Consider the following 17970-nt stretch of genomic DNA (forward strand, 5'->3'; position numbering starts at 1 on the left):
AAAATTCCCAGTGAAGCACAGGGACAGCAAGGAGAAAAGCACCTTCACTTCCCTACATCAGCAAAGGAATATCCCATCACCTGCAAAAGATCCTGCTCTGGTTCAGTGTGTCTGTTTCTGCAAACCTGAACAGAAACAATCTTCTAAAATCTGCAAAATATGACAGAAAGTCAAATTAATTATATACACATGGTGGAGGTTGGTTTTTTTTTCCCCTCACTGCTCTCTAATAGACATCATCTTTGGAGCAGAAGAAAAATGTTTTTTGTTTCCATGGCAACAATATTCACTCTTCTCCTCTCTGTCACCAGCCACAGTTTCTGAGCATACTTAGGAAAATGGAAACATGAAGAGCTCCGAATGATAAAGCCAAGCGCAGTAAATTTTCCTCTAAACAAATGTTTGTATTCGGTCTGGAACCCACTGGCTTTGCACATGTTCAAGGTCAGGGTGTTTTGCTTGCCGTGCCGCTGCTCCTCCCGTTTAACACTTCGTCCTGCCCGCAATGAAAACTCTTTAACCGTGGCCAGAACGCTGCTGCTGATGCTCCCCGAAAACAATGGCAATCATTAAAGTGCTGAGCAGCACTGCAGAGTGCCGAGCAGGATGGCAAAGCCTGCTGCTGGAGCACTTGAGGACTTAAGGCAACTCGGAGGATAAATTATTCAAGAATATATGCTGGAAAGGTCGAGTCTTTAGTTTGTAAGTCACTTGAGGGTGTCTCTCTTGCCTGGGCGATGCTAACTGTGCTGTCAAAGTTCAGCAGCTGGCTGTGCAGAAAAGCTTTGCAGTGCTCTGCTAAGGTTTGGCTTTCTTCTCAACTCCTCAGCACAAAGCTCTCCACTAGAGATTCAGTCTCTTTCTTGCCTGTTGGGTTTGTTTCTCTCTGAATAATGCCTTGATGGTCACTGGGCCAGGCTTTCAAGTCTTTGCTCCAGAGATTTTTTGTTTCTAGGAAATGAAAAGGTTTGAACAAGACAAAACCTGAGACCTACACACAAAATATATACACTGTGGTAGGGTTTGGGTGTGTAAAGCTGCTTAGAGATGTCAAGGCTGTGAAGGGGTTTTGTTATTGGAGTAATTTCATCAGAAAGCAAAATAGAGCTTGTTGGGGGGGGTGATGGGAATGAAAACACCCCCAGGGTTGTCAAATGTAAAATATCCCTTGCAGGAAATGTTGTTCACCAGCCACATCAGGACACTGAGCACTTCAGGAGGTGGTTTAGTGTGGCCATGGTGGTGTTGGGTTGATGGTTGCACTTGATGATCTTAGAGGTCTTTTCCAACCTAAATGATTCTCTATGATTCTCTATTTTTCTCATCTGAAAAATGAAGATGAAAAATATTTCTTGAGCAGTTGTCTTTGTAACTGTGCTACAGTGGTTTGTGAAGGCCAGACTATTGAAAGGGTGAGAACTTAGGCACGGAAATGATGTCTCTGGTTTTGTTGCTTTCCCACCTGTGGCACACTGGGAACACTCCACACACTGTGCCCTCATCTCACTTAGCAGCCTGCGTTTGGAGGACTCTCGGAGTGCAGCAGAGTGATTAACTCGGCTGTAGGTGCAAGGTGACAAAGGAAACCCCTGTGGCTGTTGCAGCTGCCCCTGGCCCTGCTGGCTCTGTGCCGAAGCAGCGCAGCCCTGGACGCACTGTGGGTGCTGCAGTTAACTGCTGAGGCAGATAGGCAGTGGCAGGTAATAGGAGAGACAGATTTATTTATTTATTTCTCTCATCAGCCCTTTTCACCTAAGGTTTTTTATTGGTGGTTTTTTTTCCCAGTTTACTTGTTCTTATATAAAAGACATTTTAGTTATCAGCTACAGCACTGGCTTCTAATTTGCCACCATCTAAGAACACTACACTTGCTCAGACAAGATAAAGGATCATCTAAGTTGAAACCAGGAAACAAAATTGTGCTGTTCCAGGCAGCTTTTCACAGGAGCTGCTCTGCCTGCTGGGAGGCTCCACCTGTCTCTAATGCTGGGTGTGAGGAGAACCACCAGAATGCATCCACTCATCCTAACAAAGACTGTGACGTTTTTTGCATGCATGGCTCCTGGTGTCAGGACATTTAATGCTTCTTTGAGACTAAAGTGTTGGTAGGATCAAGATCCTTGTCAGAGCTTGTCTTTATTAGCACAAAAGCTGTGTTTTACCTCAGGGTAATATGTATTCCAGGTAGCCTGAGGTGCGAAATAAAAGTGAAGGCAAGGCAAGAAGGTAACTTTGCACTAAGGGTGCAGATTTTGTCTCTGCTCTGGTTTTAGCTTAGAATATCTGATGCATGTGAGATACCCTGAGGTGAAAAGGGAAGTGTTGCTGGCAGGGAGTTCGAGGTCTCTTTCCAGTTTGTTTTCACAAAAAGGTCTGAAGTGTGGCTCCTTCTGCTGGCTGCAGTTCTTTACCTGTGCCCATTTTGCAATATTCTGTGTTCAGCACAAGAAAGGAAATCAGTGAGGAAAGAAAAAATTACCAGGAGGGGTGCAACATGATGGATGCAAAATCCTCACTGCTGAGTTGAGGCACTGGGTGAAGAATTACAATTGGATTTTATCTCAAGGCATAAAACCCCCTGGAAAATGGGGGCCTATAATGGAGAGGCTGTTGCTGACACAACCTCAATTTGCACATTGCCAAGGGTCACACTGTCACTTTATAGAGCAATTTAATGGGCAGCTTCTTGCCTCACCAGTGGGAACACAGCCAGTGGAGGTGATTGGGTTTTTGCACGCTATAAAGCAGCTCAACCTTGGCATCTGCTGATGTGAAAAACACTTGTTCTTCATTAACCAAATTTGAAAGAATGGCCTGAAAAGAGAAGCAGGTGAGGTTCAGGTTGCATTTACACTGGGCTGCTGGGCACATACCACTTTCACCTCACCTCTGGAGATTGATGGACTTGAAGAGTAGCTGAGGTGTTGTAGGCAGCCCATGATGGGCAAACACAATGTCAGGCAAGAGCTGCAATTGGCATCTCATTTTTCTGAGTAACCCACATGCAGGACTGTAAGAGATGCCAACTTTTATAGCCCAGGCAGTGCTCCTCAGCTCACTGTATTTCACTGAGCTATCAGATCTAAGCAACTCACTCCCTTCTGAGAAGCAACATCTCACATAGTCTGGACCAGGTACAATGGTACAGGCATGGTCACTTGAGAGGATACAACAATCCCTTGCCAGGATCCTGGCAATAAATGCATCACAGGGAGGTGGAGGCCATCTGGGAGCTGCGATTTTTCTCTCTGGGATTAATTTCTTGTAAAGACTTCAAAAATGTCTGGAGTGACACCTGAGTGTATTTGGCACAGACACATAGGAAGGTCTCTGCATGCCCAGCAGTTAACATTTTGAAAGGGGGTGTTCAGAACCAAACTTCTACACCTCCTCTTGGGTTTAGGTATTGATTTAACTGAGGTCTTCAGTTTTGGCAGGACGTTGTTCTAGACATGTGATTTGCAAGTGTTCAAGGACAGAGAGGAGCAAGGGGACAGAAGCAGCTTAATCTTGCTATGTATTTTGTGCTCCAACTGCATCCCTCAGGTCTTCCCTGCTCCCCAGCTGCCAGCACTGCAAGCTGGATGTCTGACTGTGCATCATGAAGTGCTGGAAGGATGCAGATGAACCATGTACACTCACCTTGAGATGGCAGCCACCCCTCCAGTATCTGAATGGGGCTACAGGAGAGCTGCAGAAGGACTTTTTGTAAAGGCATGGAGTGACAGGATGAGGTATAATGGCTTCAAACTGGAAGAAGTTCTTCCCCATGAGGCTGTGAGGCACTGGGACAGGTTGCCCAGAGAAGCTGAGGAGACTCCAAGCCTGGAAGTGTCCAAGGCCAGGTTGGACAGGATTTTAAGCAACCTGATCTAATAGGAAGTGTCCCTGTCCATGGCAAGGGGCTTGGAACTGGATGATCTTTAAGGTCCCCTCCAACCCAAGCCATTCTCTGATTCATTTTGTTGTCTTCTTCATTCAGCAAGGATCCCAATGTGGATTAAGTTTGTAGAATTGTATTCAAAAGTGAAAACTAGGAACGAAAATAATACAAATGCATTGATTTTTTTTTTCCCCCTGCCAAGCACACACAAGTGGAGATTTAACTGTCTTTATGCAAATGCAGCTTTAAAAGAAGCTTTTCTCTTAGTCTTAATTATAAAAATCCTCTTGAGTCTCTCAGTGCAGAGTGAGCTGTGTTGCTGTTTTTCATAACTGAGACGATTTGAGTTATCTTGGAAATCTTCAGCTGCCTTCTGCTCACTGCCTAGAAATCTTTGCTGCAGCTCTGCTCAGGGTCAATTGTTCCTTAAACTTCTTTTTGGCTCTATTCAACATGACAAGCAAATCAATCTTTTCAATTCAGGAGCTGATGAAACTCAGCATTTTATAGAGTGTTGCCAGGAGCATATGAAGTGAGCAGACAGCTTTCAGCCCTATGCAGAGTCACTTCACCCTGCTTGCCTTGGATTCCTGTAAATGCAGAATGCCAGCCTCTTAGCTGAGTCTGCTAAGCACAGATAACCACACCAAGCCAAAAATAATCATGGAATCATAGAATCATTTAGGCTGGAAAAAAGTCTTTGAGATCATTGAGTCCAAGCATTGACCTACCACTGTCATGTTCACTGCTAAACTGTGTTCTTCAGCATCACATCTACACATCTTTGAGGTACCTCCAAAGATGGTGACTCCACCACCTCCCTGGGCAGCCTCTTCCAATGCTTGAAAATGCTTTCATTGGAGCAATTTTCCTTAATTAATATTCAATTCAAATCTCTCTTGGTGCAACTTGAGGCAGTTTCCTCTTGTCCTGTTACAAACTGGAACAAGAGAAGTTCCATCTGAACATGAGGAAAAACTTCTTTACTTTGAGGGTGGCAGAGCACCCTCATCCAACCTGGCCTTGAACACCTCCAGGCAGGGGATATCCACAGCCTTCCTGGGAAGCCTGTTCCAGTGTCTCCCCACCCTCACTCCAAAGAATTTCTTCCTAATCTCCAGTGTAAACCTGCCCTCCTCAAGCTTCAATCCATCCTCTCTCATCCTATCACCACAAGCCCTTGTAAAAAGTCTCTCCTCAGCTTTCTTGTGGCCCCTCTCAGGTACCGGAAGGCTGCTCTGAGGTCTCATTAGATGAGAAGCTGATTCTGCCACAGAGTGTAGAAGACATCAAGTTTTTTTTTTCCTTTTTTTTTTTTTTGAGATCTTGTGTCACTAAGCTGGTGGCAGTGATCTTGAGAAGAATGCTGCCATCCTGAATTGATAATGTCAAGGTTGCACTTTAGCCAGTTCTCAGAGAGATGGAAGCCTGCAGACAATTCTGTACTGTTTCCTCTCACAGTAAAAGGTGAAGGGATTGTGATACAATACTTGGCAAAAAGACTTCTGAATGTGCTTAGCTGTGGTAGTTATGTATTCTCAGGTTGTCTTTACCCACATGCTTATAATCTCCTATAAATTTTGTCAGATCAAATAATTCAGCTCCCAAAGATGCTTGGACTCGGGACGTGTTTGAATGGAGGTGCCTCTGAAAAAGGCTTCAACCTAATGCTTTACAGAGAAGTCATCAGGAGGTTTTAGATCAGTTTCTGCTAGAAAATTCTGGTTTTATACTTTGACTAATTCCTGCAACGTTCACCTTTATGACATAGCTTTCCACACTTGAGAGAGGATTTGGATTCAGCAGAATCCTTTCAATTGCCTTTGGCTTACAAAAGAATCCCATTTAAATAAATGAAGTGAATCCTACTTTCTTGTCCAGATAAGAGGAAAGGGAAAAGTTTCAAATCAGCCCAAATTTTAAACTTAAAATTATTCTAGTACAATAGCTCATAATGAGCAGCTGCATCGATCTGAAAAGATTTAAGGAAGTGTTCACATCATCCAGTCTCAGGCAGCAGATATGATCAACCTATTACCCAAACTCTTCCTACTGTCAGGCTCTCCAGAGAGCTCTGATTTACATGGTCAGAATCACCTCCAGGAAAAAAAAAACCACCTGTTTCTCTTTCCACTGGCTATTAGCAAGCACTGAGGGAGAATATTTATTTAAATTAGAAGGCTGATGGTGGGTGGAATGAATACCCTCAGTCATCACAGGACATGGAATCACGTAGAGGTTGGAAGGGACCTCTGAAGATCATCAAGTCCAACTCCCTTGCCAAAGCAGGATCAGCTAAGGGCAGGTCACACAGGAACACATCCAGACAGGTCTTGAAAATCTCCGGAGGAAACTTCACAACCTCTCTGAGCAGCCTGTTCAGTGCTCTGTTCCCCTCACAGTAAGGAAGTTTTCCTCATGTTGAGGTGGAACTTCCTGTGCTCCAGTTTGCCACAACAGTCTAAGGTACAAAGACAACTCTTTAAGCATGTAATTGAAATCCATTTAATGTGAAATCACTTGGATAAGATTGGTTCCTACTGAAATCAAGGAGAATACAGAAAAAAAAAATTAGTCAGGGTGTTAAATCTTGTGCAAATAGTCCCTAACCACACAAACAGAGAAATTGTGTGCTCTGTCAGCAAATGTTCATCTATCTTGTTTCCATTTTGACAGCAGAAATTTATGCAGAAAGTACATTTATTTGGAATGAACTAAGAAAAAAAGAGTAGAGGTTTAACTGTGGGTGCAGCAGCAAAACTCAAGATAGTGTACTCAGTAGTGCTTACCAATTTGAGTGTCCAAGGTCAGACTTTTTGTGGTTATGCTGTGAATGGCTGCCCAGCCTGGCTGGGCATATCTCCTTCAGAGTCCCTGTGCCTGTTGTGGTTAATCATCATTGTAAGTCTTCTCTGGCAACCCAACTGATGCTGAGGAGGATGCAGAACCAGCATGCCACTAGATGTTGCTCTAAGACAGCATCTAAGGAAGGCAGAACCCTAAACCCATCCAGTCTCTAATATTGTTTTTTGCATCAATCACCACCATTCTCTTAAAAAACAATTCACAGATTAAATTTTAAGCTTTTGAAACAGGTTAAAAAATAATAAAAAGGGAGGGGGGAAGCATCCTGGACTGCTCTTAAAACTTTAGAGTATCAGAGCTTCTGTGTTTCAGAGAAGAGGGTATGAATAAAAATGGTGTTTTATCAGAAACCTCTGGTTTTATAAGGCTGTCTTATCTAAGTCTTGAAGTGCTTTCTGTGAAGTCAATTCACTTGCTTTCAAAAAGCTAAGCACAAATTACTTAAGTCTTTCTGCTGCAAAAATCTGAGGCTCTTGCCTGCTTGAGGTCAGTGGTTAAAATGAGTTTGCTGGTCTTGGCTGAGATGCTGTAGATGCTCCGTGGTATTTAGCTGTGGTATCTTAGTTTATGGACACTTAGAAGCTAAATGGAAGAAATGCTAATTGGGTCAGCATGGAAATAAATCTGCAGAGCTGTAAGAAGATGCTTGCACACTGTCTGTTGAAGCAGGTGTGGTTTTTAGGCCAGGCTTGCAGTATTTCACTTGCAGAAAGAGCCAGATTAATAAAAGGGAAGGAAAACCCTTTGAAAAGCAGAGAATTTGCTCTTGTGGGAATCAGTGAAGGTTGGGGCCAAGGTCCTTAGTAAGATAATTCAGAATGGGAGGAGATATGTGTGAAGGTGTTTGCAGGGTCACAGGCTGAAACAGCAGCAGAGCAGGTGACACAGATGGAGACTCCCTGGAGTGAATATTCAGCTTTGCTTTGACCCCACTGAAGAGTTCTGTGTTTGCTTAGCTTTGAGCAGTCACATTATTTAGATTTTGGAAATGTTCTCATGTCTTGATTCCCCCAAGTGAACAGCAGCACACAGATATGATCAAAGACAGGTTTTTTTTTTTTTTTTTTTTTTTGAGGAAATGTTAGTAGCTGGCTGATTAAATATGAAGTGGGCACTGAGAGAACATTAACACTGTGAAATGGATTTCTGACATTTATCAGAGAGCAGCATGTCTTTAGCTCTGTGGTGGGTCTTAAATGAACAAAATCTCTGCTGATGATTTCCTTTTTGCATTTGGAGGTGACAGATTCTACCAGTTGTGCTCTATAGGAAATGGCTGAACTGTTTTTTCATTAGTTCATTTAGACCTCACTCCTCTGCAAGTTTGCAGCTTGACCTCATTATCCCATCAGCCTCTGTGAAAACACTTACAAATATGTAATTTAAAAAAAGAATTTCAGTAAGAAAGCATCCAAAATGTCATTATTTTTTAGGCCTTTTCACACTGCTGCTGCCCAGGTGTAGTATAAAATCTTTTAAACTTTTCCTTGTGTAGTGAAATATTTGAAACTTCTCCATATCTGACAGGAGTTTTTCAGGCTATAGCACACAGAAATAATGCAGACTACATTAAGATGTTAAAGCCAGCCTTCTACACATCTGCTTTTTCTTTCTTTTCCTTGTGACACAGGCACACACAGGACCATAATACCAAGTTAGGAGCTAATGAAGATGTCAGCTGCTGCACTCCATTATGAGCTGTGACACATAGCACAAAGCACCCTGCCTGCTGATATTGCTATTTTCTAAGTGCTGGCTTCTCTTCTGTTGTGATTAGCTGTTGCATCAACAGCCTGCACCCAGGAAAAGAGCCAATAAAGTCAATTAATTAGGGTCTCCTTTTAGGCAGTGAGGATGTAGGAGCATAAGAGCTGCCTAGCAGCACAGTTCATAGATTCTTAGATTGGTTTGGGTTGGAAAGGAAATTAAAGATCATCCAGTTCCAACCCCTCTGCCATGGGCAGGGCACCTCCCACTAGCCCAGGTTACTCAAGAGAAGTTCCATCTGAATATGAGGAAAAACTTCTTTACTTTGAGGGTGGCAGAGCATCCTCATCCAACCTGGTCTTGAGCACCTCCAGGGAGGGGCATCCCCAAACTCTCTGGGCAGCCTGTTCCAGTGTCTCCCCACCCTCACTGTGAAGAATTTCTTCCTAATCTCCAGTCTCAATCTGCCCTCCTCAAGCTTCAATCCATTCCCTCTCATCCTATCACTACAAGCCCTTGTAAAAAATTTTCTTCCTAGCTTTCGTGTAGTCCCCTTCAGGTACTGGAAGGCTGGTCTAAGGTTGCTCCTCACAACCTTCTTTTCTCCAGACTGAACAGCAGCAGCTCTCTCAGCCTGTCCCCAGCCCTCTAATCATCCTCATGGCCTCCTCTGGACCTGCTCCAGCAGTTCCTTGTCCTTCCTATGCTGGCACTGTTCTGCTTCCTGAAGCCGAATTAGCCTGGTTTTGAGGGGGTTAACAGAGGCACAGGGGAGTGTTGAGGTTCTCAGCTCCTTGCAGGGCTTTTGCAGCAGGATTTGTTTAGGTAAGGCAGCAGAGCAGCAGGACAGGTGTCTCCAGAGAGCTCTGCCAGCCACTACAGCATGGCAGAAGAGGGAGGCAGGGGCTGGCTGCGAGCAAACCCAGCCCAGGGAGAGTCATGCTCCATTTTCCAGAGAAGCAGTAAAAACCACTAAGGAGATTTCTCCATCTGCACAGCTATTACATATCAAAGACAATATCTGCATTTTTGGGTAGATATATAAAGCTACTGTGCTTGAGATTTATTTCTGGCTGGTAAAAATAGTTTTGTCTTCTCCTGAGCAGAGAGTGTTAGATGGCTTTCTTGTTCCTGTGATGCACTAACAGCATCATTCTTTACAGGCTTAATGTGCATATTGCTGACATTGTTCCAAAAAAATAGATGGCCCAGGGCCACCTTTGGGGAATTCTCTAAACGAAGGAATCAGGAATTATCGTCTCCTGCTGGGCGTTGAAGCACTCTGCTGGCATGCTGAGAGTGCCGGAGGAGGACCCGGAGCGGTCCCCGTGCCTTGTATTTACACAACAAACCATCGCTGCTCCCAGCTTCCAGCCCCCTGGTTCCACAGCCTTCATTCTTAAGAGCCTTCAGCAGGTATTTACACACCACAGCCTGCCTCGTGAAGGGTCTGTAAATGTGAAACTGCTCATGAGGAGGAGGTCAGCAGCCTCTCGGCTTTACTGCAGGAGCAGGCATGCAGCGCTCCTCCTTTCAGCAATTTCCCTCCCGTGGCCCTTCTCAGCAGTGGGATCAAACCTGGGATCCTGCCTGGTGGAAATACTTTCTCCTTTGACATCTGAATGCAGCAGAGTGTGGTGCCATGTGTTTTCAGTGCACCTTGTAAATACTGGGGAGTGTTTCCAGAAGAGAGGTGGTCCAAAGGATGTGGAGGCATAGGATGGATGGAGGTGCCATGGATTAGTCATGCGTGAAGGTACTCTGAGATTACCTATGGCAAATGCTTCCAGATTTTCTCCCCCTCTCGTTCCCCTGTTGTGTGGGGAAGCAGCATGGTTGGGTCTGCATGGCAGTGATCTCTGCTGGAGCCCTCCAGTGTGGGGGCAATGGTCATCAGCCTCTTCTGCCCCCAAGTGTCTTGAGAGTAGCAGCAGAGTGGGGCAAGCCTTGGGGGCTGAAGGAACCCTGTGCTGCCCTCTGAAATAGGATTGCTGTGTACCCTGCTCCAGCTCTGCCTTGGCTGCACTTTGGGGTCACTGCCTCTCTGGGGCTGTGAGGTCTTTCCATGGTCTGTTGTCCTCTGTAAAAATGAGAAGCTGAGGTGGGATAAAGGCTCTTTAGCTGTCTAGCAATCTGCACATCTGTGGAAGATTCAGAGCTCGATATGGTCCTGTCTAGCAGTCTGCATTTCTGTGCAGAGGTGGTCCTAGAGCACAAATGGGGAGCTGGAAAAGGCATAAGGTGCTTGAAGGGCAGACAAAAAAAACCCCCTTCCCAGGTCCCCTGATTCTGCTGCCTACATGGGGTCTGGTTTTGGATGTGCCCTTCTGAAATCTTCCTTAGGAGATGGCTGTCATGCAGGGGTGGGGGCACAAGTACTAGATTATTTCAATTAAAATGTGATTTTTTTTTTTTTCTACACCTAATTCTGGAAGTGCATTTTCAACAGTGCCATTACTGGACATTGAGCTGCATAATTTACACAGCATTTACATTTATTTTTGTGTTTGAATAGTGTTTTGGTGGCTTAAGCACAAAGCTGGAGGGGAGATTAGGTAGTTCCTCTTCACTGCTCTGCCCTCCCCAGTTTGTGTGTGGCCTTGGTGGGACAGGCTGCTCCAAGAGGCACAGCAAAGCATCCCTGGCATTTGCTGGTGAGACTGAAGTTCTCTAGGCTGTGCATGACTGGAGCTAGAGGAGCACAGTCCTTTCTTTGATAGTATTAAAACCCCCTAAACATTAGAACTTGGAAATTCACCCATCCCTACCATTTTGTGTCATGCAGGAGAACTTTAGTGGGCATGGGGGTGTGGGGTTAACACTTGGAATTGATGATCTTTGAGGTCTTTTCCAAGCCTCATGATGCTGTGATTCCAAGTTGTTCTGTGCTGTAGGCACTCATCAGTTATGAAGCAGGAGGAGCCCACCTTGTTCATGAACTAAATCCATCTCACTTCACATGGGTGGTCAAACAGCCATTCATTTTGTGATAACTCTCAATCACTGCCAAAGTGAATCAGGCTCAAACCACAGAAGAGAAAAAAAAAAAAAGAAAGTTTTTCTTTGGGTCTGCATTGCAGGAGCCCTGAAATCAGCTCAGAAATGCACCGCACTGGGAGATGCTGTCAGCCCCAGCTCTGTTGGCACTCACGTGCTGTTGTAATTCCTAACTACAGTGGGAGTATCAAGGTTTGATTGCAGCCTTAGCCCTGACTTTCCTGGCATTGTTGATCTTCGTCACAGTTGCAGTGCAAATTTAAAATAAAAAAAAAATATATAAAAAGGTCCAAGCTGTGTGCTTCGTAGTTAACACTGTCCTAACTTTGCTCTTTATTGGTGCTAGCAAGCCCTTCAGTTTAAGGGAAAATAAAGCAAAAATAGGCAAATAAATAACTTAGGGGCACCTGGAGGAAAATAAAAGCTGCCTTTTTTTTTTCTTCCTTGATCTAAACACCTTCATTGTTACAGAGCTTTAAGGGTACAGCAGCCTCAGCCAGCAAACATCACAACCAATCCAAGCAGTACCTCTCGGGCAGGGGAGAGAGCCTTTGAAAAGCACAACAGTGCATTAAACTGGGGGTGTAATAAATATGCATTTAGTCATTTATTAGGAAATAAATGATGCATTGGCACAGGAAGTGACGCTGTGATTTTCTGTGGGACATGATGCAGAAGTAAATCCCTTGCTCACTGAAGGGCAGCTTGGAGCATTGGGCTCACGTCTCTGCCACGGCGTGGAAGTCATTAGCATGCAGGTGCACTCTCTGGGTTTCATGCAATAACTGTCTCCCTTCACTGTGTTTGCAGATAATCCAGCAAGTTTGCAGGCGAAATGCCTCTCTGAATGTGAGCCCACCAAAGCAATGAAAGAGACAGCACATTGTTGAGAGACATTCCAGCACAGCTAGCCACAAGGTGAGCAGCCACAGTGGCACTGATGCTGAAAAATGGTTTGAAATTATTTGCAGCTGACCATCAGAATGATTAATTGTAGGTAATGTTGCAGGATCTTGCTGTTCTTCCCTTTCCTTAAAGTCAGATCTCTTAGCCAGGCATTGCAACAGGCTGCACAGGGAGGTGGTGGACTCAGTGTCCCTGGAGGTGTTCAAGAAATGTGCAGACATAGCACTTTGGGACGTGGTCCAGTGGCCATGGTGATGTTGGGCTGGAGTACTCAAGAAATGTGCAGACACAGCACTTAGGGACATGGTCTAGTGGACATGGTGATGTTGGGCTGATAGATTTGATGGTCTTAGTTGTCTTTTCAAACCCTAATGATTCTATGACTTTGTTTTTAGCAAGTGATCCATAATTAGGAATGGTCAGCATTAAGCATCCCAGCTCCTGGTTTACTAAATATTATCATGGGATAGTTTTGGTTGGAAAATATCATTATACTTAATTTTTATATCTATAAAATATTATTATAAGGAATTATTCTGCTTGGTGGGGAACCACATGTTTGGTGTGTGAAATACGAAATCCTTCACAGAGAGCTGCAGGCACAGTGGGAATCTTCATGACTCCACTTTGGGACTGAGCAGCAGATGAAATGCCACAGTGAGAGGTGGCCCTGGCTGCTGCAGCTCTGTGGAGGTGACTTTTCCAGCACAGGAAGGGCTAGAAGAAAGGTCTGTAGCTTTGTTACTGAAAGGATCTGGGCTTGCATCTGGGACTAGCACACAGAGAGGGTCTGGAGAAGTCTTATGAGGAGCAGCTGAGGGAACTTGGGTTGTTTTCCCTGGAGATAAGGAGGCTGAAGGGAGACTTCATTGCTCCCTGAAAGGAGGTTGCAGTGAGATGGGAGTTGGTCTCTTTTCCCTAGTATCAAATGGTAGGATGAGAGGAAATGGCCTGAAATTGTGCCAGGGGAGGGTTAGGATGCAGATTAGAAAAAAATTCTTTGCTGCAAGAGTGGTCAGGGATTGGAACAGGCTGCCCAGGGAGGTGGTGGAGTCCCCATCCCTGGAGGTGTTTAAGAAACCTGTGGCCATGGCACTGATACAGCACCTGGGGACAGGGTTTAGTGGCCATGGTAGTGCTGGGTTGATGGTTGGACTCAATGATATTAAAGGTCTTTTCCAAGTGAATCAACTCTATGATTCTACTGAGCAATTGTTGATATCCTTGTGCCAATCTCTTCCTCATCATCCTCTATGTGCTCATGGGACAGGAGTGCACAGCAGTGCATGCCTGAGCCTGAAGCACAGCATCTTGTTAAGTCACAGTTATCCTGCACTTCAGTGGGCAAGCAACCCCCCAGGAAGTCTTTTCTCTTTTTTTTTTCACTTGAATTTCTTGCTGATGCTGGGATTTATCAAAATCTGCTATGCAGCTACAAAGATTTTTGCTAAATATGCAACAAATGTCAGTGTGTGGGCTGCAGGAACTGGAGCAGAATGGCTGTTAGGGAGAAGTTTAGCATTTGCTTGGTGAGTTTTCATGGATGATTTGGTAGGTAAAGGTTATCAGAAAAGTCAATACAAGTGTGCTCAGAAAACATAACATCAGTTAAACCTCTTGACAGGTGCATTACAAAGCAGCAGCAGATCATACAGAGCTGACCAGCAAAATTCTGTTGCTCCTGAAGGCTAGAAATGCTTTGTCAAACTCCTGGGCTGCTTTACGAACCTGCTAGCCTGCTGAGCTGGAAGCCATTGCTCTGCTCCCAGATGGCAGGAGCTGCATTTGGAAAGGAATTCAGTATCTCTCCTCTCTGCAATGTGCCAGTTTGGCACTCTTTGAAAGCCAGGGAATGAACACTGTTTTAAAATAGCAATTTTATGCCTGTAAAAGTTGCCAGCTTGAGACTAATGGAAGCTGAAGTTCTTTGCTTACCTGTGGAATGGGCACGGTGTGGGCACTGACAATGATACCTATAGAAGGGTTTCTCAAGCCTCTTCAACCAAGTAACAAATGATAGCACAAGAGAAAATGGCCTCAAGTTGCACCAAGGGAAGTTTAGATTGGATGTTAGAAAGACTTTACTGAAAGTATTAGCAGAGGTTGGAACAGGCTGCCCAGGGCAGTGATGGAGTCACCATGCTGGGAGGTATTTGAGTCATGTAGACGTAGTGCTTAGGGCTATGGTTTAGTCAAGGACTTGTCAGCATTGGCTTAATGATTGGACCCGATGATTGGAAAGATCTTTTCCAACCTGGGCACTTCTGTGATTAGATGAAGCCAGAACAACAGGTGCCTCAGGGTCCATTTCTGCTCTCCTCAACACTGATACTGAAAGGTCTTAATGCTCTCATCTCAGGAGAAAATGCCAGATGCTCTCAAAGGAGGCCATTAAGCTCTTAGCAAAGATTTGTGTTCCTCCCACTGCAACCCCTTGGCAGGTCCAGTTTTCAGATGCAAAAGTTTTTAATTGCATCTTTACAAGATCCTTATGAACTGGTGAGATTGCTGAGCAGGAACCCAGCACATCAAAAGGCCACAAGGTCTGCTCAGGAAGGAAATTCTTTATAAATAAGAATGCACTGAAAGCAAGAGCAAGATAACCACTACCTCAAGCTGTGAATCAGTGTGTTCCTGTGAGGGCAAGGCCCTGAATCACTCAGTTCTTGCAGAATATCCCTAACTTCAAGTGACCCTATTGACTTCACTTATATATGTACCAGTAGCTTGCTCAGTTGGGACTTCCTTTTATGAGCTGAAGTAAATTCTGGTTTTAATTTGTTGTTTTAGGAGTCTAGAATTGTGGTTTCTGTGCAGTTTGCAAACATAGTGCCTAGGCAAGTGTGAAATCTAGGCAGGGAAAGCAGGAGTGGGCATAGGTTAGTGATAATCCCCCCACTAATCAGTGTGGAAAGTCAAGGCTGAAGGACCCAGTGGTTTATTTAGGGCCACACAAGAAGTATATGGCAAAGCCAGGAAACAGATCCTGGTTTTCCAGGTTTTGCTCTCTATATTTTAATCCTCCAGTGTACATCCTATAGAAATTCCAACTCTCCTATCTCCTCCTTTATACTTCTGCTAACATCTGAGTAAGCAGAAGGGACAGCAGTTAACTACTGCTTCACTTACTGGTGATCAAGAAATGTTTCTTCTTCCTGCCCTATCCTTTGTTTAGAAATCTGAGCATGATAGGCTGGTGAAATATCTATTTTTGCATAATAATCTTTGAATTTTCAAGAAGAAAAAGGTTAATTATTATTAATTTTGCCTTATTCATTGGGATAATTGTACCTGACACAGTGTTTTTAACCCAGCACATTAGCCAGTCTATTGCAGCTCGTTTCATAGCATGGGAGTGCAAATAATAAAGCAGCAATCTGCCAAACCTTGAGTAATTAAATACAAGTAGAGCAGTCATAACAAAGAGAAAGAAAACACTGCAGAAGTTTCCTGGAAGAGGAAAAAAAAAGTATAATTACTTCAGCTGAAGGGCAGCAATAGCAGAGACACTGACAAAATGCAGAGATTTTAGGTGCTTATTGACTCCACCATTCACCAAAAAAATCATTATCTTAGCAAATGCCACAGAACATGATAGTAATCAAGCTGCTGTACTGTATCTCTGAGATGTGAGGCACCTTTTACTGAAAATCAAAGACACTTTACTCAGTAGCTAAGAGGAGGAGGACTTTATGGTTCTCTGCTGATATGGCCACATATTTTTCCTTTTTTTTTTTTTTTTTTGGCTTTACTAACATTTAGAGCTGCTTTTTAAACTCTGTTTATTGTCATGAAACAGTCTGGACTGTTTCTGCTGGCTGCAGAGTTAGTACAGAAACTTTTAGCCTTGCCCAGCTGGGGCACATCTAACCACCTCAGCTCTGAATGGTAAGCTTGAAATGTGGAAGGAATGAAAAAGCTAAAAGTAAACTTAGCTGTAAACCCTAATTCTCCCTTTTCCCATCCATTCTCTTATGAGGAGAGGCTGAGAGACCTGGGGCTGTTTAGCCTGGAGAAGAGCAGAATGAGAGGGGATTTTCCCAGTGGGGAAGGGTGGGGGTCCTGAGGATGGGGCTGGGCTCTTCTCAGTGGTGGCCAGTGACAGGACAAGGGGTCCGAGGTACAAACTAGAGCAGAGGAGGTTTCACTTGAAGTATTTTACTTCGAGGGTGCTGGAGCCCTGGACCAGGCTGCACAGAGGGTTTGTGGAGTTTCTTTCTCTAGAGATTCCAAACCTGCCTTGGATGTGTTCCTGTACAGCCTGATGCATGTGAACCTGCTTTAGCAGGGGGGTTGGGCTAGATGATCCCCAGAGGTCCCTTTCAATCCCCACCGTTCTGTGGTGCTGTGATTCTGACTGTTAGCTAAGTGTCTGTTGGGGTCACCATAGGGAATGTCTGTTTCAAGACAAAAGGAATCACAAGGCTGGGGAAGAAAAAGCTGCTGGATGCTCAAAGGGTATTGAAACTTGCAGCACTTGTGGGTGATGTGAGGTATTGTCTAGAGAAGCAGGGAGGGGCAGGATGTCTTTAGGATAAGTAGCCCTAGGACTGCCCTTTGGAGTCACAGGTAACCAGTTATGCTTCCCAAAGAGAGGTGTCCATGCCACAGCAAGATACCTTTGCTTGGTGTGGGGTGTATCAAACTTGTCAGCCCCCACACCTCACCCTTCCCCACCAACTTCTGCTTTTTCTTTTTGTTTCTTTGTTTCTGGTGATAGCTGAAATTTGAAGTGGTTTAGCTGAGTATGAGCCATTTCCAGTGTCTGCTTGTAAGGACTATCCAGGCTCCTTGTCCTCTTGGTCACTGCTAGGTGGGGAATCTGGAAATGCCAACCAAATTCAGAACATTAGCTTGAAGGAGTGAAATTTCTTCACTCCTTTCCTATTGGTATCTTTCTCCGAATGACTGTAAGAGTCTCTGTCTTTAATTAGATCAGGAACAAGACCCTCTGAAAATGGAGGAAGGTGAACCCCCTGCCTCCAGATGCAGAAGGCTACAACTGGCCTGTAAATTGCAGGTCTGTGGGACTGGCTGCTTCAGCATTAGTGTGTCTGTGATGGATTTAAATCTCTTCCTCTATTTAAAAAAGCAAAAAGCCTTCCATACACCAGTTTACCCAAGACTGGAGGGCATCAGGAAATAATATTAACTTGGCTCTGTCATTTCCATTACGAATTAGCTGCAAATATTTAAGGAGCTTTATTTGCTGATGTACATTTCTTTCTCAGTTGATGGGATATGAGAGAAAGAAAACACAGTCTCTAAGCTCTTTGGGATGACCAGTGTGATTAAACTGCTTGACTGTGGCTGAACTGGTTCTTATGTCAATGTACTTTATTTTTTTTTTTGGGGGGGGGGGAGGGTGTTATATTTAATTTTTGATGCAGTGGTACCAAATAGCCTCTAGTGTCCTGCTGATCTTCTTCATTGAAATTGTCACTCTCTTCACAAGAGTTTTTAAGGTGAAGAGGAGGCAAGAAACAGGTTCTTTTTCTCTATCAAATCTCAGGTCTGCTGTATCTGTGGCTAACGGGTTCTGAGGTGAACTGCTGAGTGTGCCACAGTGAGCCCAGCAGAGTTAAGTGTGGAAAGTCAGTCTGAGCACATGC

Source organism: Indicator indicator, chromosome 27 (assembly GCF_027791375.1).
Source record: "Indicator indicator isolate 239-I01 chromosome 27, UM_Iind_1.1, whole genome shotgun sequence".
Taxonomy (NCBI): Eukaryota; Metazoa; Chordata; class Aves; order Piciformes; family Indicatoridae; genus Indicator; species Indicator indicator.